Source organism: Ammospiza caudacuta, chromosome 5, assembly GCF_027887145.1.
Source record: "Ammospiza caudacuta isolate bAmmCau1 chromosome 5, bAmmCau1.pri, whole genome shotgun sequence".
Classification (NCBI taxonomy): domain Eukaryota; kingdom Metazoa; phylum Chordata; class Aves; order Passeriformes; family Passerellidae; genus Ammospiza; species Ammospiza caudacuta.
This window is the reverse complement of record NC_080597.1, coordinates 7,658,118-7,685,885: the sequence shown is the minus strand read 5'-3', so window position 1 is coordinate 7,685,885 and position 27,768 is coordinate 7,658,118.

Genomic DNA, 27,768 nt, shown 5'->3' with positions numbered 1-27,768 from the left:
CAGTCCAAGGCAGGCACCCACCACACAGGAGGTGCATGAGCAAAACAATGCCTGCAAACACAGCTTTGCCTGCCAGGAATGATGCAAAGACTGGATATCAAGTGACCTAAAGGGTGAACAAAGAAAGAGTAGGGAAAACCCAAAAAATCAAACACAGAAGTTTGGAAGTCTCGTGCAAAGAGCATAAAAAAAGCCCGGAGCACTCACTTGATGAAGATAGCTACAAACCCTGCCCAACTCCACAGTCCAGACTGGGACATCTACACCTTCTCTTTTTCTATTTATCACATTCATTTCTCCCATTTGATCTCAACTGATACTGCAAACAAGGGAGGGGAGCTGCCTGCCCTCACCAGCTTGCACACCCCTGGTGCTCAGGACATCCATATGCAGCTGGGCCTGGGAGTGGGAACGAGAGTTCAGGACCACTAGCTAACAAAAGCTCTCCTGAGCCAGCTGGAGACACCAAAATAAACACCAGCACCTCCATTCAGGGGCCCAGCAGCACTCACCCAAAGATTTTCAGAGCCATTAATAATCAGACTGTAAAGCTGCCAAACTGGGCAGAGGAATACTAGGAAACATTTCAGAGAAGTCTGGCTGCAGGACTCCTGTACTCCTGCCTTTGGTTCAAAGCACTGCTTTGCCAGTCAGCACCAAGCAGCTGGGGATGAGGGCAGAGGGGACATGGAAAGAGGACACAGAGAGTCTCACTCCAGGACTACATGTGGTGCACAGGTCAGTCCTATGCATAAGCACCCGCAGGACTTGGTTTTCACAGCACATTTATTAAAAATGCAGGGGAAAACTAAACCCGAACAGCTTTTCCAGTGTTTCTGAAACACCCTGGCCTGCTGGAGCTGTCCACACGGTGGAACCAGCGTGGCTCTGTGCACTCAGCTGCTCCTCTCTGAGCACCCCGTGTGTATCTGGGGCACTCCAGGGTGGCCAGGCTCTTGGGGAAGGGACACTGGCACAGAGTGACCCAGACATCTGCTGCTCCAGCCACGGCAGTGCCACAGTGCCACTGTGGACTAACCTGCCTCCCAGATGCCAACCTCCCCCTGCAAACAGAGGAGAGGCTGCTGCAAAAAGAAAGGAATCCTAAACTCAATTACATTTAGGCACGCAGGAGGATAAAAAGAATAGAATTGTCAGAGAGAGAGAAAAAAAAATCCAGCAAACAAAACATGTAAAATGTGCTTATGTCTTTATTTTCAAAAGTTGCCTCCCAGCTTTCTGTTCTGCAGGGAACACATAAAATGTTATGATTTGTAAGTTCTAGTTTACATGGTTGTTGTTTAGTATTCTGTAAAGGTTTTGGGGATTGTCTTTTTTTAATTTTTTTTATGCAATGATCTACCTAACCTCCCCATATAACCTTAAAATGCTATCAACACACCAGTTTTTAATTACTTGCACAGCAGAATCCTAAACTGAAAGGATAAGAGACCAGGCAATTTCACAGCATCCTTCTCCCAAGCTGTTCGGATCCGACCTGGACTCTGACTTCAGGTATACTGATGCAGATGCTGAGCGTGTTAGTCTCTCCTATTACTTATCAATGCATAAAACAGAGTGACTGATTTACATGATAGTGGTGATGAAAGAAACCTCATGGCAAGCAATACATAACCTTTTCACTTTGGTCAGGAATACTAGTGAATTTTGTGAGGCAAGGCCTCCAAAAGCTATGAGAAAAAGCCTCCATTCAAAGGCAGTCAAGCCTAGAACAGCAGCTACACCCCAGATGAAAACTGTGAGATGCCCCTTGTGCAAGGGCAGCACTGGACCCCTCAAATTCTGCAGGCTCTGCATTCTGAGCAACTCTCCCTACCCAGAGCAGGGTTCTGTGCTGTGTGCTGGCTGTACATGGTTTACTCAGACATCAGCTGTTTCTCATACCAGAAATCTCATGGGCAGCACCAGATTTATCTCCAAGGGGATATTTACAAGGGGAGGTGCTGAGGCACAGAAAGAGGAGGAAACTTGAAGAGGTTCTTATACGCAAGGCTGAGGGAAAAAAAAATCTCTCAACTTCTCACTCGCTTTTCCAAACAATGGCATCACAATTCTTAATTCATCGAGGCCTAATTTCTGGACAATAGCATGTCTAGATGCATATTTTAAAAATTAAAGGATATTATAAAAAAAGATAGAAGAATGACTAAATAAAGTCTGTGATCAAAATAATCTGCAGTCCCAGACGTGTTAACTGTTCTTTGTACCCATTATTTCTTCCAGTGGCTTCTACAGTGGTAGCTCATGGTACACAACAGACATAAAAAAGCAAGGGGCTATCTGAAGTGATTTGAGTGGGGCTTAAACTTTATGTAGGCCTTGAAATAGCCATCAGCACGAAGCTGAAATTCACTCTCTGAAGAGTGGCTTTATTTTTTTTTTTTTAATTGCCATTAGAACCAGACCCACCAAACAGCTACTGGTCACTCATGGAAACTTTTTTGTCCTGAGCACTCTACAGAAATGCTCATACAGAGCCAAAACTGAGGCTGCAAGGGCACTGGCAAAGTGGTTTTGCAGTTTGATCTCCTGGTGTTAATTGAATTGTAAGATTTTTCTATTTGCTCTTCCACTACTTGCAACCTTAACACTAATAGACACAGTTAAGGCGTAGGCCTAGTTTTTCACAGAATAATGTTCAGGAGAGCTTGTTAGCTCTTCCTGCTGAACCTTCAATTGCTCTTCCATTTAATGTTTTAGGTTAGATTGTATCTCAGAAGGAACATACTGAACAAGAAAAGTTACAAAAGTCAGGGACTGGATACAGGTGCACTCACACTCCTTTTCCAGGTGAAATCCAACTCACCACCAGGCCTGTGCGGACTCTTTGGCATATTCAGCTCAGCAGGCATCAAAAGTTAAAAAGCTTGCAGCAATTATTTCAACAATAACAGAATTTCAGTGCTTCTGTGTCCAGCCCAGAACCTTATATGGGTGCAAACCAGCCATATCCAGCTGACACTGTAAAAAAACCTATTTTGGGAAGAGAATTATGCTCATACTTTAAGTTCCTTCCAACTTGATAAAACTGATTGCAAGACATGGCCTGCAGTGTCCTGGAGCAAAGGGACCTGCACAGCAAGGACACACACACGTGTGGCCCCTCCACAAACATTGAAAGTCTCCTTAGAAAATTACACTTATTCTGTGTTCAGGGACTTCCACTGTGGCCTGCTTCTTACAACAGTCACAACCACCATCCAGTTGGCTTTCCTGTCCCAGATCAGCCACTCCTTGAGACTCCAGGCCACCTTGTTCCCAGCTGGCTGCACCTGCAGCCATGTGTTAGTCCTTAATAGATTTTAATCAATTAATTAGATAGAAATCCTTTTTCTTCTCTTAAGTAACACTGCTGAGCTTTGATTCTGGAAAGCATTTTGGGGAAAACAAAATGAAAGCACCAGACAGATACCGTTTTTATGCTGTTAAATGCCACCCCGAAATATCTTTTGTGTTATAGAGAAGTAATCATTACTCTAAGTAAAGTGCTAAATAGCATCTTAAATGTGTACATGTGAATTCTGTACATGCAACTTCACTTTTATTTACACCAAATAGGAGCACACTCATGCAAAAAAATACTCAGATCTCATACGTGAGACATATACATAGTAATGTAGGTTATACTTTAATGAAATAATTTTATAGACATTCAAAGGTACCAATAAGACAGTAGAAATGATTGTTTTAGTATAATTTAAAATGTAAATGTCACGTAATATGTAATTTAAATGTAAATCTGCACCTTAAACCTTCAATCCATCAATGTAAATCTCCATTTAAGAAACAAAATTTCCATGTGATCATGTTAATTCCTCCTTCTATAATAATTATAGAATATGAGAAACGTATAACCTTCAATTAAAAACTGGTAACCAGCTATCTTCATAACAGATCGAGTTGAAAAACTGTTTTTATAAAATGCTTACTAATAAAAATAAATTTTAAAATGCTAATTATTTATTCACGTAATAACTAAGTAATCAAAAAACCCCTATATGTCACACTGCTTTAAAACCAAAACTAAACCACACGATGAACCCCTGCAGCAAAATTGTATCTGTCCTTTGGGCCAGTAACAGAGTTTCCATCCACTTTGGGATGTGATCAATTCCTCCTGTGCACCCTGCAATTCACAATGCGTGCTGGATTAGGAAGAACACCGATGCCGTGTCCCTTAAAGGTGACAGCAGGATTCTGACACTCCCTGGGTTAAACTGGGTAAAGCAGGGAGGTACAAAAGCTCACTGCTCAAGTCTGAAGGCTGTGCAGAATGTAGCATTCTTTAAATGCACTTTAAGAGTCATTCGAGTTCAGGCTTCCTGCATCAGGTTTTTAAATTAGCGTTAGTTGGGTTTGCGAGTACAATCCAAAACCCTCTGATATCTGTGGGAGACTTTCCACTGACTCAGGACTGGATATACTATTTTGTTTCCTATAGACAAATCAGACAATACATCTTATCTGCCAAAGGTAACAAAATGATCATGAGAATTCTCCTTTCTTAAAAAAAAAATCTGCAACCAGAGAAAAAAATAAATATATACATAAAAAAGAAGAAAATAAAGAATGATTTATCAAGGAGGAAAATCTTTTGAAAATGATAGTTGCTGTATATACAAAATGTACAAGTAAATATACCAGAGCTCTTTGTGTTTGGGTAGCAAAACAAATACAGCGATCAAAATCTCCTGGATGCAACAAAACAGCCTTCCCAGCCTTTTGCAGACTGCATTCCAAAAAAAAGCAAGAGCAGCTCTGAAAAGATTGCCAATGCATTCAGAAGTCCATGTCAATGCTTCGTGTTCACCAACACAGAACTGCCTGAACTGAAACAACTGTCCATCTGAGACACTGTCAATATTTGTAGCTGCTTTATGGTTATTACACCCTGCAGATGAAAATGCAAATGAACTCTCCCACAGAACAGCCCCTCCTCGATCACCTATGCCACTGCCATTCCCTGAGACCAGTCACTGTGAGCAGTGCTTCAGAAATAATAACCTAACTTGTGTGAAAAAACCAGCATTTGGTGATCACTTTTACAGGCCCCTTAAACTGACTCCTCTCTCTGAGGAATTAACTTCAGTGTAAAACACCTTGGCCTAGCAGGGCTGTGAAAAACAAAAACGCTCTGCTCTCACATATTTCTCTAAGCTACTCAGCTCAGTGGCCTGACCCCCCAGCATTAAAATAAATAGACTTGATGGTGCTGCTCCTTGTCCTCCAGCTCCTGTTTGCAGGATATTTTTCTACTTTTGAAACTATGTAAAATGAGGGAAAAAAAATCAGAGAAAAATAAAGAAAACAACACCAGTCTAAATAGTACCATTTCTTCTAATTTGGCACTCCAAAAATATTTGCCTCTCTAGTTATAAAACCATGTGAACGCTTTTATTATTGAAATTGTAGCTGGCCTCTCCTCTGGAAATGTCTGCTTACATTGACAAAAGAACTTCAGGAGCTGAATGAATGCCACAGCAAACATATCTGTGTGAAGGTATCTGAATAAATGGGCAACACGCTAAGTGTCCTTCAGATTTAAAGTATGGCAAAATATCAGTCAGCAATTCAAATGCAATCAATCAAGGGCTGTAGAAAATGATGACTTAATTAATATTTGATAAAGGTATATTGGTTATTATAATAGTAAATTCGTTTTTCCTTAGCTCTTCTTCCCTCCCCATTGCAAAATGTTCGATCGGTATGCAAAGCAATTTACTTTTCTATTTGCGCTTTAACAAGTTTGAAAAGAGCAAATCACTTTGAAACTCCACACAGATTGGACAGGAGCTAAATGTTTTCCTTGGCAGATAACAGGATACGACGGTTGAGGTTAATTTAAATTTACGTGTGTAAAAATAAATAGGCAGTACATTGCCATCTCAGATCTATAGACTGCTTCCAAAAAGGCTGCCCTAATTTAAATAAAGAATGCATAAGGTAATGCATCAGCTTCATACCAAATATTGACCCAGCATTCCCTCTTTTTTATTCATAGAACACTCATTTGGAGCACCAGTGAGATAAAGCTCTTTGGAGCACCACCTCTCCCCCTCCCTTTTTTTTTAAAGCAAAACAACAAAACAGGATTCATGCTTAGATGTGTATTTTGGAGCATCACGCCTAGACAATTTTTATGAGAGTTTTGAAAAGTTATGTGAATAACTTTAGCTGTAGCAGTCAGATCTTTATTTGAAACTATTATGTATATAGTCTTAATTCAAATCCCATTTGAAGTCAGTGAAAAAACCCTGTCGCCTTCAGAGGCCTTTGGATCAGATCCTTTGTTTCCAAAGGTACAGAACAGCAAATTTCAAACGTATGCAAGAACGAGGAGTATACAACTACTAAATCAATGGTAACACTAATCTGTGAAAAAAGACAGTTTATATAAAGGGCAACTCAAAATTATGAGATCTTGTATTTGATGGTGTATTTTTTTAAAAAGACAGGCTGCAAAAGGCCTGATCTGGAGCATTTTATTCCTACATATCCCTCTACAAATGAAGGTGTCTTGAAGAGAATTACATTCTATTTTGGAGATCTTAAATTTAAATAAAGCCCTTCTAGAACTGGAGATTTAAAATATCCTCTGTGAGTGCAGAGGAATACCTGTGGACAGATTTCTGCACCATTGCTAAGAGAATCACGGGCTGGTTTGCTCTCTAGTGAGAAGTTACAGGCCGGAATCATTACTGATTCCACAAATGTGCACACAGACTATGCAAGTGAATATCTGGTGGACGGGGATTGCTCCAAAGCCCATCAAACTCAGCTCAACAGAATTCAATGTATTGTGGCTCAGGTATGGAGCCAGATGAATAAACAAGCACAGATCTGCACAGCCCAGTACAGTTTACAGCAGATAAACTCAGGACTTGCAGAAGTGCGTGTGCACTTCCAAACACCTACCCGTCCATTTGCTATCTGCTGGGATCACTGCTGGGGAACGCCCATTGTGCTGGCTACAGGGATTCCAACTTTTTGTCTTCTGGCTGCAAACGTGAGTCTAGCTGCACACACACTGAATAAACGAACACTTATCTCTGCGACAATCAAACGCGCTGGGCGAGCACACGCTGCACGAACACGCATGCAGCTACGAAGGAACACGCTCCACACTGTGTCTTGTTTGAGAAACAAAACATATGCAATCATATTTTTAAATTATTTTTCCCCCCTTCTCAGACAGGTACATGCACCATAAAGCAGCATTAGAACTGTGGCAGCGTGGCTTTGTTGTGCATGTCAGACCTGCACAAGCACCACCACTGCAGGGGGAGGAGGGAGGGCTGATTACTGGCACCTGCTTCAAGCTGCGAGGGACTGATGCAGTTAGCAGGAAAAATGCCTAATTAGAGCACATTTCCATTTTCCTGAGGGAAGGTGTCACCATCACGCCTGCCCCTGCCCTGAGCACCCATGTGCATGGCAGACTCTGAGCACCAAGGCCTTGCCAAGCTTTAAGGAACATGTGGCACACGGATGGAGGCCGAGTGCAGCACAGAACCCATTCTGCTCGCAGGGGAGCTGATGAAGCACTGAGTGGATGTGAATTACATCCCCCCCCTCAAAAAAAAAAAAAACCCAAAAAAAACCAACAAACCTCTTTTTTTTTTTTTTCCCAAAGAATACTGGATGAGAAAAGGCATTCCTTCCACTCCTTTTACTCCTCCTTAGCTGCCACCGAAGGTTTATGAATACTTGGCATGCACTCTGAGAAGACAGTGCTGTACCCACAGAGCCACACAAAATACAATCCAGCCTCACAGTCCTACTCATCTCACACATTCAACAAAGGCAAGAACCTCGGACTGCACTCACATCTAGAAGAGCTAACTCCCGCTCCATTCTCTTTCCCTTTCCCCTTCTCCCTTTTCCCTCTCCTTTACCCACAATAAAATCTCTCTTAACCTGATCCAAACCTGGCAACGTTCATTGGGACGAAATCACAATTAATTTGAAAAAGTTTAGCCAGATGGCCCAGCTGCTATCTCTGGCAGTGAGGATCCCATGGTAGCCTGCCTGCCTGCAGATCCTGCTCCTGTGGGATCACTGCTGTGCCACGCACGGAGCTCGGCTCTGCCCAGTACTCCGCACCCTCTCAGGCCTAGAGCACATGGACCTTACCCTGGTGTTCCCCTCGCTCTCCACACCAGCAGGTAAAAGCCAGATTTTCAGCCAAGATAGGTGGGAGGTTAACAAGAGACAGTTCATTTATCAGCAACTCCTTAAATTTCCTTTCGGAGGACAAAATTGCATTTTGAGGATTGAGATGAGGGAGAAACGCTCATTTTGCCTTCAACTTGCTCTATCATAGATTATTTTAATTTTGTTTCACTCAATTATTACCTGAAAATACGCAAAACTTGGTAATTATTATCTGAAAATATGCCAAACTTCATCCTAGCCAGCTATAAAATAAATATTTTAATTAAGCAAAGTATTGTCTATGCTTTTCATTTTTCATTACATGCACCAAACATTTTGTACGAGAATCTTGGCACTCCAACACAAAACACTTTCAAAATGTAAATGCTCCAGCTCACATGCATAATTTCTGCACACATTCATCTGAGGGGCTGAATAGTTCTATCAGCAGTTATATTTCAAGTTACAGACTAAAAATAATTTTAAATTTAAACCCTGGAAATTGCCATCTAATGAACAGATTTTAATCCCTCTTCAATTAACATGCACGTGGTCTTTATACACTGCTATGATCAGCACACTTATAGAAACCCTCACTGTGAAATAAACCAGGCAATTCTGCTTCTCTTACTTGCAGAGTTAATTTCTAGCAAGCCTCCGCAAAATAATGAACTAATATGTGAGAAACAATTTAATATTTCTTTAAGCTAGTCCTCATCAACAAAGCAGCCCCCAAGTATTACAACCTAAGGATAAAAAAAAACCTTCTTTAGATAAATAGCATCATTAGCAGCAATACTGCCGAGTACTCTGAAATTTCTCAGTGAGGAGTGTTCAGCAGTTTGTGAACCCTCAACTAACATTTTATTTGCATTGTACCGTGTAGCTGCTACAGGCCTCTAAAAACTCCTTTGAAGAAATTAATTTTAGCTATCACCAAGCCATATGCTCCTAAATTCCTTTCTTAATCTACACAGTTCACTAAAATATTCTCTAGTTACTTTGAGCATGATCAGCCAATAAAAACTGCTTTACTACTTAAAGTTATGAGTTGTATTTCAGTTTATGTTGCCATAAAACACTTCTAACGCAATGCCAATACGGAGATGGTTTTGATACAATGCTGTCAATGGCCTGAATTTAAAATTATTTTTATATAAGTCACAAGGTATTTTCAAATTATTTTGGGTTTTTTTGGGGGGGGGGGGGGCTTTATTTAGTTGGGGTTTTTTTTTGGTTTTTTTTTGCAGAGAAAGCCTCTGAAATAATTTGTATTTGGTCTGTTATTTACTTTAAATACTAGACATAAATAAAATTAACAGGAAAAGATTACAGTATTTTACACAAGCCTCCCATTTTTTCCAGTGTGCAAAAAAGCATTTTGGTTTAGAAATACATAAGAAAGGACTATTTTCCTCATAAAGTGCCCTAAAATATATTTATTTTCAGATACTTTAATTTCCACAAAGATTACTCTATATAAAGAATTGAAAATACCTATTATTGTAAGTCTGGCAATTTCACAGTGGTAATAAATCCTAAGTGTTTAACTATCTGTCAAATTGCACCTAACTCACTACATCTCTATCCACATGCTACTTTGGTCTATAAATGGCATTACTCTAATATTTAAGTATTCTACTTAAAATAAATTCCTTCATTAACACCCGAAGAGAGAGTGGGAGTGTGCATGAGCATGTGCCAGGTCGCATACGTAAAAAGATAAAAAGAAAATACACTTTTGGCACTTATGGACCTTTAAAGGCCTTGAAAAACATCATTTTTAAAATATATTATAAAAATTGTAATTAGAAACTAATCATGAACAATTCCAAGTATCAAAAAATTTAAACATGAATTATGAAAATATTTACGTTGAAATTCACGTCGCTAAGAAAATCAGGAAATGTAACTGTGATGAGATACAATCATTGAAGAGCATCAGATAGTTACCTGCAAAGCCAGGAGTTGAGCAATGCCACCAGGTCCCTTCTCTCGTATGTGTCCCTACAAATAAACCCCATGCACTGGCTGGTGGCTACGTTACAGCTGCTCTGCACAGGGATGCTTAATAACGCTTCACACAGACTGAAATATTAAATAAATGTAAAAAACTTGCACCGCCCAACTTTGTTTCTTCTCTTAAGCTCCCCTTCTATTTTTATTTTTTAGAAGGGAAGGGGGAAGCGCCATTCAGGAAAGCAGTTATATTGTGCTCAATGAAGGCAGGACTGGCACAAGTCCTAGAACATTTGCATTCAGAAATAAAAGCTGTGATCGACCTTTGTCTGCTAAGAAAATGAAGCTTGCTGGTTTTAAACAGGCTAGCGAAGGGAGGGGCAGACTCGATAGAGAGGGAGAAGAGAACCTAAAAAACAGCAACAATAGCAAATATTAGTCTATCACATCCTTAATAGGCAGCAAAGCGATCCTCCCGAACGAGCCTGGACCTCGCCGGGCTGATAACGCACTCCTGGTTAATCATAAATGATCAGGCAGACGCGAGCCAATGTGCCGATCCCCACGTAGTTCCCGAAACTTGATTTTCCCACTTGGCATCCCCTGCGCTCCGGCGGGAGCAGCTTACCCTGGCAGGGCGGGATGGCGAGCCGCCGATGGATGCGGCGCTGGGTGTTCCCCTGGCGGCTCCGCAGTCCCCGCAAGGCGGGCGGGAGGCTCCGGGCGAGGCGGCGCATCTGCGCGGCCGGGCAGGCCCGGGAGGCGGCCTCGCCCCGCGCCCGCACCGGGCCCGCCGGCAACAATGGGCGGCTGCGAGCGAGGGGTGGCAGGGACGGCGGCGGAGGGAAGGGAGCGGAGCAGGCAGAAGGGAAGGGAGAAGAGAGGGGAGGGAGGGAGCGAGGGAGGGAGCGAGGGGGGAGAGACGGAGGGAAAGAGGAGAGGAGGGGAAAAAAGAGAAGCGTGTTAAGCTTGTCTGGTAGTTAACAAGTCTTGAATGAAGAATGTTAGCAAACAGACAAACAGCATGTCTGATGCATGCTAATAGTCCTGGCTTCACCACTGACAATATGAATAATTCAGCAGAAAGGAGGGAAAAGAAGAAGCGAGGGGGGGTGGGGGGGGAAAGATTTAAAAAAAAAAAAAAAAAAAAAAAGGCATCCTCCCTTCACGCTCCCAAACGTCTGCAGAGGAGACGGGAATAAAAAGTGCGCCGCAACTTTCTCCTTCCCACCCATCGCACAGAAAATATTCAGCAAAAAGGCCGCTCGGGCACCAGCCCTTTCGCCAGCCCAGCCTCTCGGAGATTTTCGATTCCTATTTTTGTTGCCTATTAATTTTCCCCCCCCTCCCCAACCCCCTCCCTCTTTACCGCCTATTTTACTTCTTTTGTCTGGGAGCTGGCACCTGTCCCAGAGACGGCATTTTACTGCACATCCCCTTTTCCCTCCTCAGCAGAGAAAAGGGGAGGGGGTGGTGGGGGGAAGGTCTGCAAGGACGAAACCTCCTGTGCACCCCCTGCCCCCCCAGACATCCCCCCCCATATTTCCTTTTCAGCCACGGTCTAATTACAGGGGGTTTGGAGGGATATCACACGCCCTATTTCACATGGTACAGATACCTACAGCCATTAAAAATATATTTCTACGAAAGAGAAAGGCAGAGAAAGCAAGAGGCTCGTTCCCTGAGCAGCACTGTGCACTGGGACTCCGGGGAGGAAAATCAACAGCAAAAGCCTCATCCTCAGAGCACACAAACCTGCAAAGCCCGAGTCATTGCTCAGGCAAAGGAATCCATTTCCTTAACAGAGGGAAAAGGGAGCGAGGGACAGGGATGAGCAGAGGGGCGAGCCCTTGGCGCTTTGCCCTCTGCATTGGGATGTACGGCGCAGGAGAGGCGAGAACCAGCCCCGCTCGGGAACGCTGGGAGAGGAGAGGAGGGCTCAGGCGAGCAGAAGAAAAAGAAGATCCTATTTGCAGCATTTTTAAAAGTTCTGCTCTGGCAAAGGCCGTCTGAAGGGGAGGCCCTTGCAGCAAGAATGCGAGCAGCAGCCGCCTTTCCAGAGTCCAGCCTCCTTCTTGTGAGCGACTGGAGCAGTCTGGCGGAGGAGGAGGAGGACGACGACGTGAGCCAGCGAAACGCAGCGGGCTGGAGCTGATGATGAAAGCGGCACGGCCCTGCGCGGACAGGCTCCTTTCCATCCCCCGCAGCCACGGGCACAGGGACACGCAGCGAGCCCGGCCCTGCTGCCACCCCCGCCGGGGACCCCCGCGGGCCGGGGGCTGCGATGGGGACGGCGCCGCCGGGAGGGGACCCGGCAGAGAGGCAGCGATGGGAGGAAAGGCGCTGCGCTGGAATGTAAATGCACCCACGCTATGGCAATATGCTTGACAGGGCAGTGCGGCTAATGAAGCTTTTAATTGGGGGAGGTGGGGGTGTGTGTGGGGGGGGTGGTTTCTACGGAAATATCTCCCGGGATTAAACGGAGAGAAGAGGCTCCTCTCTGCAGTCACACACCTACACCGCTCTGCGTGACACAGCAGTCCGCAAGGACCACGAACTACAGCACACACACACACTAAACCAACCCCAACGTACCGAGCTGAAAATGGCTATTTGAAAAAGTAAATACCGTATGTGACAGAAAAACTTTGCGATTGTGTTTTCTCACATGCCCTTACTTCCAAACCAGCTGCACAGCCAAGCTCAGGCTGCTTGGCCCTTATAACTCTCTTGGCACCGAGTCAAAAGCTGATAAGCATTTGGGCGAGACAGCTCAACTGCTGTGCTGGAAGAAAAACAGCTGCCATGATTGCTGTTTGATTGAGAGCGCTCGCACACACTCACAAAAAACATACCAGGCTGCAAGGACGGGCCACAAATGCCTGAGGATTCAGCTTCAGAAGATCAACATACATTTCCTTAAAAAAAAAAAAGAAAAAAATTATATAGTTTTGCCTCCAAACACCCTCCCCTTCTTTAAAGAAAACGTGCTGCGTCGACTTGCTTTTCTTCTTCCCATCCCCCTCCATTAACCTCAAGCAAACTCAAGGAATTGTGCCAAAAGTCCCGTTGCTAGTTACCAAGTGCATTTTTTTAAACGTCCCTTTGATACTTCTTTCCCTCCTGCTTGCCATGGAATATACAAGTAAGATAATCTTTCAATTACTTACAAGAAGTAATTAAAAAAGAACTTCCAGCTCAGCGTTCCTTTCCCTCTTTCTCTCTTAAGGGGCAAGAGGAGGGAAGCGAGGGGGAGAAGGATGTTTTTTCTCTTTGCCGAGTCCAACATTTGGCTTTTTCCATTTGTGGCAGATCACTGTAACGCTATTGTAAAACAACTTCCTGCCCCTTTTGGCTCACGTTCCAGAAGCTGCTAGGCTAAGTTCATAGCACAAACTTTTTTCCCCCTTGCCGAAGAAGATAGACAAAAAAAAATTCCTGCAAATTATTTTCCCCCTTTTCTGGCTCATGGACTCACAAGGTGAATTTATTGCAGCTCTTTAAGAATATCACACAAGAGACGTCGGTATCCCAGCTGGATAATTCATAAGATGAAAAGGTGGGGTCATTATAAATATATGTCTGTGTGTGTCTGTGTGTGCCTGCATTTTAATTCTGTCATTTTGAATTGTTAAGTCTCAGTACCATCAGGTGGATAATGAGCTAAGCTGCTTCATCTGCCGTACTAATTTGTATATCTATCATAGCACAGATCATTGGCTCAGTACATACAGCCTCCTACTTTCCAATTGCTTTTGTGCTCTAAGGTGACCTGCATCTCTCTCATCTCGCTCCTCTCCTCTAAATGCTCAGCCTCATGAAAATACCCACTGGAAGCTCCCGAACCCTCCCTGCTAGAAACGGGAGACGTTGCAGTCTCTCTGCTATAAGCCAAAAAGGAAAACTAAGGCCTCCACAAGTTGCTCTCTCACGGTCTCTCCCTCCCTCCCTCCCTCTCCCTCTGTTTCTCTCATAGCAACAGCATTTCTTGGTGCGCCTGCTTTGGCATACATCAGCATTTCCACCGTCCAAGTGTCCTTTTGCGTCACATCTCGCCATTTCATTCAGCCAATGAAATCTCCTTCTTGCAATAAAAATATATAGACTTTTTCTGTTATTGGTATATTCAAAATTTTTTTTCATGTGCTTTCCTAACAAAAAACGTTGTCAAGCATTTGATTTGCCCTGCACTGGGGGGGGGGGGGGGGGGTGGAAGGGGGGAGGGTGGAGAGGGGGAGGAGACTGTACAAGATTCAACCTTGAAGAATCGTCTTTGTGGAAAATATGTTACCGTAAGAAAAAAGGGATCAGATAGTTACTTAAAGAAAGTAATAGTTGACCCTCTCACTTACTATTCACATTGCTTATGCCATACATTGCTTTCCTGATGTACTTTTAAAGCAGCTAGGCAGCTTCAGCTGATTGGAAAAGTCAATACCATGTGTATTGAAGTTTGTAAAATATTCTTCAGGAAAAACAATATATTAATTGATATTTAATTCCACTAAGTATTGATCATGAGGTGATAGAAAAAACTGCAATGTGAAAAGAAAACCCATTGACATACATCTGTCTATCCCATCCAAAGCGGCTGCTCTCCAACGCACTATCCTGCAAAATGGAGCGGAGGGTTTCGCACTCGAAGGCTCTTTCCAAAGAGCATTTCCTCCTTCCATAACCTGCCGTGGCCAGCTGTGGTGGAGACGGTGACAAAGGCTCTGTCCCAGGCCCAGGTACCCGGCTCGCAGGCAGCGGCAGAGCCGCGGGTGCCGTGCCTGGCACGGCCAGCCCTGCCCGGGCTGCAGCAGCAGCAGCCTGGCCCTGGAGCCCAGCCCCAGCCCCGGCCCCGGCCTGGGAGCAGCCAGCCCTGCTCTCAAAGCGCTCAGTCCCAGCCACAGGGCACGGGGTGCCACATGTGCCTTTCTCCGAGCCCCACCGCCTCCTGCCGTGGTGAATTTAGGGAACCTCTGTTACCCACTTCCATCCAGCCTCAGATCTCCAGAAAATGCTCAACCACCTCAGCATTCTGAGGAGAATACACATTTCTTCTGTAAGCAAAATATATGTTTTATGGTTTTCCCTTACCAACTTTTTTTTTTAATGGTGCGAAACCACAAAATGTTTCTAATATTTATTTTTAGGGAATTATAGTAAAAGCATACTAGAGATTATCAGGACACAGTTGACAAGATATTTAAACAGTAACTTTCCCACAAATATTTATTTCGGTAAAATGACACCTAGTAATTCTGACCTCTTCTAATAACTGGTCTCTATTGCACATAGACTGTGGATGCAGAGGATGTGCCTAAATTCTGGGTGGTTAAAAAGCGAAAGCAAGCAAAATTTCAGCCCTAGCAGCAGATAGCCAGCACATCCAGCTAAAACTCTTACAATTTTTGTTTTAAAATAATGGCATGACATTCCTGATAGTATTTATTTTAACAGAACATCCACAAATGAGAATGTTAACCCTGCACAGTAAAAAAGAGATTACATGTAATAGTGCAGTGAAAAACTTTTAATGCCCATGAAATATAAAAGACAGACCTATATTTTAGGGAAGGATCAGACTTACATAGACAAATTGCTTAGTTCAGAGTGTTTTACTTGTATTTAATCAGCTTTCTGAATGACTTTCCCCCTTGTTTCTCAGACATGATTTTTAGCTCCCTATTTATTTTTCTAAATTCTGTATAAAACATAGGTCCTCTTGTTTTTCACTCTCCATACCTGTCCCTTCCTTTCTCATTTTTTATTAATGTGAAAACAGCTGAGGTTCATCCCTTCTTTTGCCTGCCCCTAATGGGGATAATTCTGGTGCATTTGGAGGGTTAAAAGTGCCTCGCCTTTACACAACTATGGCTCGTATTCATCCACCCAAAGCTACCCTTCCTCAAGGAGACACAAAAATGCATTCTGTCTGTCACCACAGCTGTGAAGTAAGGTTGAAAGTTGTCTAACTTTAGGTTACCACAGAACTGAAAAATTAGGGATTCAGGAAACAGGAAAACAATCACCTCAAGTCCAACTTGTAAGCTTCACTTAAAAGAAATGGAATTCCAGAAAGGGAGGTGGAAGAATTATTTTAAGATTCATTATGCCTGAATAAATTCAAATTATGCAAATAGTAGTAAGCCACTATTTTCGTACCACAGATTATACTATTGCTGAATTTTGTATCTCCTTTCATTTCCTTAATCTCAAGTTCTGTCGATTGGAAACTCATTATAAATACTCCTGCTGAACACTAATTAATTTCCTTGTATTTTAACTCAGAGTGGCATCTCTTGTTCTTTGCTCTCAGTTTGGTATGGCAGAAACATCCACACTGAGGTCACCTCTAAATAGATCATGATTTTTTGCTCTCCAGATAATACAGCTCATTTGCAATATGGGGTGGTTTGTAATCTAACAGCCTTCAGAAATATTTAATATAAGATGATCAGGTGCATTCTTAGGTTGCTTTTTTAAAAAATAATCCAATAAACATATTTCCTTTTTTTTTTTTAAGATTAAGTTATCCAGAAAAGTGTAAATCCCTCCTTTTTTATTTTATTGTATCACTAAAATAATTCCAGTGTAGATTATAAAAAAATCACCAAGAATAATTTTACTTAACATTTAGACAGATTTTGGTTTTAGAGCTACTGTCTAGGACTTAAAAATAAAAGTATTTAAAATCTGTCTAGAAAAGCAAAGCAGCCTTGTGCACCACTCCCTGAAAGGACGAGAGTGGGGATTACAGGGGTGCACACTTTAGAGAAAGGACAGCAATTACACACAGTGCCATGTGCAGGTCACTTAGGAAAGTTCTATTTACTGCTGGATAACTTGCATTAATTCCAGTGGATCAGTGGCCTACTAAATTATAGGGGGAAAACACTGAAATACCAAATAGGCAATTCTGAAATGATCTAAACTGTAAAAGCAGGCTGAATGAGGATGTCTTTCTACACCCTTCCCTTCAAAACATAATGAAGCATTTTGCAAAAACACTTCCTCCAGTACACTGTACTTTAACACTACTGCTGTATTGTATAAACTTTAACAATAGTGTTGTACAGAAAACTTGGCATTAAACCGGTATCAACATAAGTGAAGCTCTGGCACTAGCACGAGTGATTTATTTTTTAATTTTTTTTTTTCCCCTCTAAGAAAGGAGTCATTAGAAGGGCTGGTTGCACGAGCAGGTTTTTAAGGGTGCTGCCGACATAATGTTTATCTTGCAGCTTTTTTCCCCCGGTGTTTTTTTACTCTACTCTTGCCTCGGGACGGGCGGGCGCTCGCCGGGCGCAGGTGAGCGGCGGAGCCTCGGCAGCCCCGCGCGGGGAGCCCGCTCTGTCCGTCTGTCCGTCCGTCCGTCCGTCCCGGGCGGCGCTCCCGGCAGCCCGGCTGAACCGCCGGGACTGCGAGCGGGCACCCAGCTCCGCTCAAACCCTCCGCTCCCTCTGCTCACAGCCGGGTGCCTCCCACACAGAGCTGCTGGAGATTCCAACAAAAAAGGATCTCGGAAAAAAAGAAGGGAAGAAAAAGAAAGGAAAACTAACACACTGGGGGGAAAAAAAAAGTTTGATTCTAGAAAATGGTAAGCTGCAAAAAGTAAGCAAATACACATGATGAAATCTTCATTGAAAATTTACAATTTCTCGCATCCAGTAAAAGGGCTTAAAATTCCTTTATCTCATAAATTACTTACAGGTTTTCTAACTACTCAAGAGCAGTCCAGTGACCAAGTTCTCTTGTATTAAGTATCTATGTTTTAATTACACCAGAGTGCAATAATCCTGGACAAAGTGAATTGCAATGCATGTGAAATTTACATACAGCACAAATTCCTTTGTGGTTTTTTTGGTAGTGAAATGTTAGCAAAGCTGAAATATTTGCATGAACTGTAAGAAAATAAAAAGGGACTTCCATTACAGGATCACTTTCCTAGCATAACTGCAATTACTTACTACAGACAGAGACAATCCAAAATGGTTGTAGATAGAGAATTCTGTTTGAGTTAAGTGTTAGTATCAGATGTATTTATGTGGCCAAATTCAGGTGTACAGTTCAAGTTACCATTTCTTTTGAGCCCATTAAAGGTAAAATACAGGGTACATAAGGTGCACCTTAAGTTGGCTATCTAAAGGATAACTGGAACTTGAACACAGTAACAATATATTGGCACTGGTAAATTTAAATTCCTCTCCTTGAAAAAAAAAAAAACAACCTCTCCTAACACGAACGATATTGACACATTATTATTATTATTATTATTATAAAATATAATGTCAAGAGAATAATGAACCTACTGGAAGTATTCATGTATTTATCCAGCCAGATAAATACAGGCTTTTACACTCCTGGTATCAGCTGCAGATATAATACATAGTTGTGAAAAAAGGACAGTATTTTATAAGTTTTGTGTTCCATGAATGGTGTCATTTGATTCTTTTGTCTTTCTGTCTGTCGTGTCTCACTTACTGGAATTGTCACACATGCACTACTAAGTTTCATGAATTTCAAAGGGATGCCTGAAGTTATAAAATCATCTTTAACATGATTCTGCTACGTTTCAGTTGCAGTGAATAAAATGTCCTGCACAGAGGCACAGGTGGTAAAACAGGGCCAGTTCCAAGGCTTGGGATGAGGCCGTGCTCCTCCTGAGCTGTCACTCCACGCTGGTGTGTAAAATGGGTTTTAGAAAGGAGGGTCATTTTGGTGTTGTCAGCAAAGCAGAAATTCCGTGCAAAAAGTATCTTTTTTTTTCCCCCTAATTTCTCGTTTTGCTGTTTCAAAGACGAATCAGCGTCCATGCAATTAAATGCGTGCCATAATTTAACAAAGGTGATTTTGCTGAAGTTTATTACCAACACAAAAGCCTTTATAAGGAAAAGGCCAAATTAAGTTTTTGCTATGTTGTCTACACTAATAAAGTGCAGCATGAATACTAAAACTGGCACTGCAAAAAAAAAAGGGTGGGGGGAGCAAAATTGTGAAAACCTGCTTCCAAACTTATTCAACAAATTGTGTTTTCAATTCATCCCAGGGGATATCTGTGACTAATCCATGGAAATTTTAAGTTTCAAATTTAGAAATTTTTTTCTTAGGGCCTTAAAGCATTTTACTGAATATTTTAGATGGCTGATCAAAGTGCTGAAATATTAAAAGGTCAACTCATAAATGTATATTCCTAGAAAAAGTTACCAACAGAAATATAATGCAATGACTTTTTTTGACGCACCAAAAATTTCAAGAAAACTGTACAGTATTTTTTCTAATGCAAACAAGGTACTTAGTAAGAAAACTGTATAGGGAGAAAAACCCGGACCTTTTGTCTCTTGGAAACAGGAGAATGTGACTGGGTTTGACATGGAGAAGTCACTCTGACTCAATTAGAAATACAGCTGCTTTTCAAAAAATTCTGAGGTCAAAAACCAAAATTAAAGTTGATGTCTGAAGCTCATATTACTTCTGTCATTTATCTGTAATAAAATTAAACAATTTCACTTCATCCCAGTAATAATTTCAATAAAATCACACAGTCTGTCCCTTCTGTACGTGGGTGCAGTATGGGACACCAGGATATATGTGTATGTATGCAGTTACAGTCTGATGCTAGCACAGTCCAGTAAGTGTGAATACTACTAGAATAAGACTCTAAATCAACGTTGTTTATGTAATTCTGCACAATAGAAATTATAACATTTTTATATTGCAGTCTAAAGATTACTAATGATGGATTACATTTGAATTACAACAGGGAAATCAATGGAAGGCACGGTTCAGGACCATTGTTTATCTAGTTACACAAACAAATGCAACATTTTAAAAACCTTAACTTAAATACAGAGTAAGAACTACATAAAAGAAGTTGATGGTAGCAGCGCTACAGCAGCAGGAATTTTGTCCTCGGTGTTACTGTAACAACTCCTGCCCACCAGAGAAGGAAGGAGGCTCCCTGCTCTGGGACTGCCTGGGTGCTGGACCTCGCTCCCACACCTGGGAGCCAGAGGGAGACTGACATAAACACGAGGGGTTTCACTGAATAAAGCACTGCATGTGCAGACCAGAACGTTCCAGCCTTCAGCGGGCATGCCCCGAGTGTTCAGCTCAGAGGGGAAAGCAAAACAGGTACTTCACACTCATTGTGGGGACTGGAAAAAACAGTTTTGCTTTAAAACTGCACTTACACGACTGTTTGGGCAGCAAATAGGGATCCCACGCTCATGGGGACACATTTCTATAGGAGTAACACATTCACAAAGAAAATTATTGGCAATCTATTAGAAAAGGCCCTTTTGTGACTGAACCACTGCACAGTTCCAGCTCATCTTTGCCTTTCCCTAACAGAGAGCACCATTTTGAGGCTGTCATACATTTTTCCTTCCAAAGGGGTTAACGTCAGTGGAAAAGGCAAGGATCCTCTTACCACAGAAAAACTGAGCCATGCAGTTTCCCAGAGAAGCTGCCTTTTTATTTTTACAGGTGCAACTGACGTCTGTCTCGTATTTTCTGCTCACCCAAGTATTAATTTAAAAACCACACACACATGAACTTATGATATGCAGCTATCTGCACCCAGGTAGCTTTTTTACACTTTTACATGCTTCTTTTTCCTCAAGTATTTAATGGAAGGAGGCACAAGAACACATTTTGACATAAGACAAATAAGGAAAACAAGCATTCATATCAAATTAATTTGGCTGAATTACACTAGGCCTAAATATACATCCTAGTGTTTAGAAAAATGTTCATCTTCAAAAAGTAAAGAACAGGCTTCGTAATTTCCATAGCACACCTAAAGCCCGACCAAACCACATGTTCTACGGGACTATTTTTAAAATTTTTCATTATATATTTCAATGGTCCAGAGAATCAAAGAAATCAACAGGGAAACAGAAATGGTTTCATATTAAAAGCAGTACAGACAAGTGTACACCAGTTGCTAAAGAGAGAAGGCTATTAAATATGAACGGTTCCTACGTGGTTTTCACCGCAGGGGTCACATTTGGAAACAATTTTGATACCAAAATTAGAAGCTCATGTTTTAATTTCAGCAACATCTTTGTCTAGGAAATGAGAGAAATCTTACCCACCATTAAGCTTTACCAGGTACACTAGCTGGAAAAATCAGTGCCAGAAATAGTAATGCTGAGGAACCACGTTCACACAGTAAAACAGACAATTCTCTGCTCATTCTATTAATCTAAACCTTGCCACAGATAAAGCTCTTTTTTAAACAGTAAAAGAAACCTAAACAAAAAAAAAAAAAATCCTGAGAGGTTTGAGTCAGGAACGTTCAAAGCAAAAGCATTCCAAAAGATTCCCTTCACTAAGGAACTTTCAGAAGAGGCACTTCTACAATGGCATCCTAAATTATCATATTGCATGCTGAAATGTTTAATACACTCTGAAAAAAATTAGTTTTCTCTTTCTTCAGCTATCCTATAGCTACTGTAAGGTTCCAATATCTTTCTCAAGAAAAAGAAGTTTTTAAAAATCTGAATACTGGCTGAGTATTTTCTTAACTTTTTTTCTTTTAAACTCCAAGCTGATATCCACATTTTAAAATTCTACTACAGCTCATTAACTCCAAAGAAAGCACAACCATATTAGTGCTTCAAGGCAAGAAAAAAACCCCAAAATAATGCAAATAGCATTGCCTTGAGACTCTTTTTAGTCTCTAAAATACCACAGATAACAGAAAAGCAATACCAGTACTGAAAAAATGATAAAAGGGGATGGACTTATTTGTTAGTAAACATATTAATTTTAACTAAGCAACACGAGTGAGAAATAGACTTATGTCAACATGACAATATTAATTTTAGTGGAAAACAGGTAAATATACATTTCCACTCTATCTTCCAATTTAAAAAAAAAATCTAAAAGTAGTGGACTTTGGGAATTTCCAACAACAAATAAGGGACACAGAAGGGCTGGTTTCAGTATTGCTGCAGTCAGCATCACTTGCTGCTCCCATTTGGTTCAGCTCTGAATTCAAGTTTTGCCTCAAAGGGTGCGACAGCTCAGCTGCTCAGCCACTGCTTTTGTTAAAAGAGCTCATTCTGCTGTATTACAGAATGTACTTTTAAGTCTAAGGGTAGATTATTACAAGTGTTTGTTTAAATAATTCAGCTGCAAGAAAACTTAAAGAGGGATGTAATGTTTTACTTGAAATGTGTGGAATGCAAAGACACATTTTTACCTTAATCCTATCCATGTTGACAGCCACAGAAGTTCCAAAATTTACTATTGTAGTGTTATTTTTTTTTTTTTTGTGATGGCAACATTATAAGCTCCCCCCAATACACTCAGATTCCTCGTGCTCAGTTCTAACCCTGCTGTGTTTTACACAACTTGGCTGTCATCAGCAATTAGGGTTTTTTTTGTTAGTTTTTTTTTTTTTTTGATAGAACGATAAATGTGGAAAAGCCATATGCTGGCTGAAGTTACGTGTTTATAGCTTAATTATTTTATGATCAAAAATTGTATTTCACAGATTTTACTGGTGAGCAAAAAGAGCATACAGATGAAAAAGAACCAACTTCCAGTAAAAGGTGGTGGTTTTCTGTATGCAAGTCTTCCAGACAATTTATCTCAGCTTCCATGTTTATATACGTTCCCTAGTCACAGCACCTAAAAATGAGATGCATCACATTCTGCCACCAGTTAATTTCAAAGCCAAGAAAAAAAAAAAAAAAAAAAGAAAAGAAAAAAAATCCCAGCCTTTTTGCATAAAATCAGTGATAAAAACGAGGAAGTTCTAGTTCTCTCTGGCTCAGTACCCCGGGCCTGCCATGCTTGGCCTCACAGGGCCCTGTGTGTGCGTGCACTGCTGCACCACACAGAGAAAGTTATGGAAAAGGTGCTGAATCCAATCGTGTGGGACACAGCACCACGTCCCCTTACAGGCTGACAAACAAGGCTCATTTGAGACCTCAGAGGCCCAGGTTTGATGCTGCAATTGCAATGTGCTTTCTCACTTTCTTTTAAGGGAAGAATCACTGTTTTTCACTAGTCTGTGCTTCCTCCTTTGGAAGAATCCAGTCAGGGGTAAAAAAAAAATAAAATTAAAGGCTGAAAAGTGAGCAATTGAATTACAGGGGGAAGACCCAAGCAATATATTTAGTTCAACGAGGGATTAAGTGCCACGGCCACTGGTAATTAAGGGGCTAATACGTCCTCTTTGAAATAGTTTGACTTTTCCTCTGGCTGCGAGCTGGGCGCCCTCGGAGGTTGGGCTGAGGCAAACCTGATACTCTGCCATTCTCCGGCAGCACGTGCCGAAATTAGTTCTCCGTTTTGTGGTGGCCCTCGGAGAGCAATTCCCATTGAGAAGTGAACAAAGGCCGTGACCCCGGGGTCAGAGTGTAATGCAGGAAGCATGACCTCCCCTTTGTTCAGAACAGCACTGTTTACTCTGCCTAAGTAAAGATCACCAATACATTAACTAAAGAGGATTAAAAAGGTCATATCCCTAGGGATGGAGCTCACGCAAGTGGCAACTCTCTTCAGTCACTAAATCACTGGACTTCCCCATCCACCCCCCTTCAAAAAAGAGACACCTCAAGCTGTCATGGCTCAGTGCCACATTATTTTCAGAGCAAAATTCTGTACAAATTCACGTTTCAGAACCAGGTTAATTTCTGCAGAGCTAGTCAGCTGCTTGAAAGTTATTTTTAAGGTTATCAAAATATTTTAAGTGAAAACTTATCATCGTGTTACAATTTTTTATTTGTATCGCCTTTTGAAAAATTCTGAGTTGATTTATAAAATTGATTGAGTCTTAAAGTGGTTATTAAAAAGTGCAAGTAACTATTGTAAATGAAATTCTTAAAATATCCTGTAGTCTGTGGATAAGAAGCTGCCTTTTGCTGTAGACAACTGCTAACTCCATGATGGCTCACTTGCAAGGAGGAGAACAAGGAAAATAAATTGAAAATATATAATTTCATGAATGCTGATTGCTAAACTTTTTCAGGCTAAATAAGCACTTCTTTTGGCTGTTAAGATTTCTCTTACCAACTTCTCATAATATCTTAAAACATCATTACTAATATGGGTATTAAAACAAACATCTCCTGGAACAGCTAAATTTAACGCTGCATTGGTAACATACAGCTAGGCAGCGTGTTGGAGTGTCTCCTTTCCATTCTCACTCTAATCCACTGGCCTGCTGAATGATCCCAAATCTGCTTGTGCCTTGGTTTCCTCATCTGTGAGGACATGGCTCACTGGGATGCAGATGTTACCACCAGTTAGATGGCCACAATAGGAGGAAAAGTGCACACAGAAGAGAGTGGTCCAGACTAAGATATTTTCCCTTTTTTATCCTTAGGCAGAGGCACCTCTGATTAAGCTGAACATTATGTTAGAGCTTCCAGAAGAAAATAACAGGAATCAGGCCAGGCAAGGGGGCCAAGCTTTAGATCAAAGTCTTTAGTGCAGGGAGCTCAGCACCACAGACAAACCCCACACAGGGTAAATGAACTGGAATCAGCATGAGATCACCCAACACCAGTAACACTGAGAGGACCAAGAGTTGCCAAAACTCCAAAAATCAAGGTCCTAGAGTCCCACAAAACAGCATGAACCATACAGGGGGAGGGCTGAGACGGTGTCCTTTGATTCTCAGACACTTTGTGCAAAATAGCTATTTTTGGATCCACAACAATATATTCACCTTTTTAGTTTCTAGCAGCATGAATTAATGCAAGAGGTGTGGCAAGCTGGGATCTCCTTACACCCAGCCTGCTCTGGCCCTTCTTCACCCACCACTGCAGTTCCTGCTCCTCTGGTTTCTGATTTTTCTCACCCCAGTAGAAGGAATCACAAACTTACTGTAGATTCCAACACAGCCAAGAGTAAAGAAGCAACCAGCAAAGCACGTGTCTGCACTGTGGTGGGCATCAGTCCACTGCAGGGGGGCGAATGAGTCGCACTCAGAGTAACTCTCACCTGCCCAGTTCTGTGCCAGAAACAACCAAATCTAGTGACACACCTTCCTGTGGCTGCTGTTCCCTGAAATCTGATGTGACAGTTATTATACACCAGGAGTCAAGGACAGAGAGTGGAGTCAGAAAGCCTTGACAACAGGTTTAGAAAAGGCTGCGTCCAGGGCAAAGCAAAAATGTACAGCCGGTGTTTAAAATAATGTTGTGTGTTCATCACATCTTCCCATCAATTTCAAGGGTAACCCTCTGCTTTTTGGCACAAAAGATTATGCAGGCGTAGTATATCCATCAGGAAAAAAGGGTAACAAAATCTCAGACACAGAAGGAGCAGGTGGGCAAGAGCAATGTGAGTACTGAGCAAAGCTTTGCATCAGGCTGAGGCAAAGGGGTACCTTTTCCAAAAAGCACTGGACTGAAACAACCAGAACAAAGAATATACTTACACATTAAGATTTAAAAATGGAGACTGGGAGCATAAGGACTGAACCAGTGGCATAAGGACAATTTATTGACATACATTAGAAGCAGGAAGACTGCACAACAATTGTCTGGCAAGTCTGAAATAGTATTGGGAAACAAAGGGAGTGAAGAAAGAGGACAAAAAACGCCACAGAAAAAATAATGGCTGATTATGACCTTGAGCTACTTAGTTATGCACAAGAGGAACCTTGCCTTTTCTCACCCTGTATCACCATACTAACATTTCTTGTTAGCTGGGTTCCTAATTTGGGATATTCATAAAAAATACCCACTACTTCTTCCAGTGGAAATTCCTAGTCTTTTCTTTTTCAGTTCTCTTTCACACTAGCCAAGAGCACTCTCCCTCCAAGATGGGAAGCAAAAACAACACTCAGCAAAGTGAGAGAATAAGAATTCCCCTCTCTTACACAGGAAAACACAGGAAATATAATTCTGTGACAAAATCTTTGCACTGTCTATTTTTTTGGGGTGTGGAGCAATCTTGACCCTACCTCATATTCTAAGATATTCTACCTCTCTATCTCCTGATGCCCAGAAATCCAGACAGACCAAAAGGTACCTTTTAGGCTAAAAAAAAAAAAAAGTTTTTAGGCTTAATACAGATTGAAAAAGCTATGATATTCAAGTCACAAAATTATCTCCTCTGGCCCTTTCAAATAGCAAATCCCATTAATCAATTTTTTTGCAAGTAAAGGGTGAAAGAACTGCAGATAGCAAAACAGAAAGTGCTGAAATAAAGGGATAAATTAAAGGCAAGCCATTCTGAGGACACACAGCATTTCAGAAGCAGCCCAAGGTTGGAAGCAGGGCTTCCAACAAAAACCTACAGTTTTCTATCAGGAAGGAAAGGACAGCAGTCCTCAAAAATAGCCACAAATGATGATCCAGATTACATGCCAATGAATTCTGTGATTCAGTAAACCGTCTGGAAGGCTACTTTAAAAGATTATAACTTTAATGCCTGAGCAGGGATTACATAATGGGGAGAAAAACAACATTGATAATGTAGCAAAAAATGTCTTTTTAAATTTTGAGTGCATCCACAGAATTCATTATTATTTCTCTGGCCTTTCAAAAGGGCCTTGATAATGTGACTCATGAAGACTATAAAGAAAACAAAATAGTCATGACTGGAAGTTGGAGTATTGATTAAAAACAAGCTAAGGAGCCAAAAGTAAAATATACAAATGAAAAGACACTTTGACAAGATAAATGTTAAGAGCTGTTGAATGCAGAGGCCATGCTGGTATCAGTTTTTAACTTTAGTTCATGTCTAGAAAGATCAACTGTAAAATTAAGAGTGGCAAAAATGACAAAGAAAGGAGAGTACTGGAGTTACTGAAGGGTTTAACCAAGCTGAGTGAATGCCAAACACAATAAATATCTTTTTTTATAATTGCTAAGGAGATCATATTGCAACATTCTCCACGGGGAGGACCTGGGTGCCACCATAACAAATCAAGGGAAACTTTCAGGGATATGCAATAATGTCAGGTAAGTCAATCAGCAAAAGAGTTCTGTGCTGAAAACATTATCCTTCTAATATCTGCCTGCCAGGGAAAGAGCTTCCTGGAGAATGCTAATGAGCCTTTCCTCATTAAAGCTACAGAAGTAACAGGAGTGCAAGGGCAGGTGTCTACCACAATGTCACTTATAAGAGACTGCCATATATGAAATCCTATAGTGATCAAACTGTTTATGTTAGTGAGCACATGAGCACCAGGGAACACAACAGAGATGCACAGTCTCAAAGTCAGGATCTGTTGTCCGACTTTCTCACCTCCCTCCAGTATTGAAAGGGAAATCATTCAGTTGAATTAAACAAGCAGTAAATTCAAACTAGAGGAATTCATTATTTTTCAATGTGCAGCCTGAGCATACAAAAATCAATGCCTTGTTAAGGGACATCAGCAGGAATAGGCAAGAATGATTCTATCCATAGACTAGAAAAATAGAAAAATATAGGGTGGGATGGGATTGTTTGCTGGAAAGACCACACAGACCTTTGTGCAAAGCCAAGCAACCTGCCTGCTGCACTCTCTGACAAGGACAGGGTATTCCAAAAGGATCTGATGCTGGTCAGCTTCACTCTCTTACCAATCAAACAATTTTGCAAAAAGTGTCAGGGTAGACTTGGAATTTATTACACCATGGCCTGTTCCAGTGCAGTAATTCCTACTTTTGTTCTCTGTGGCCAAAAGAAATT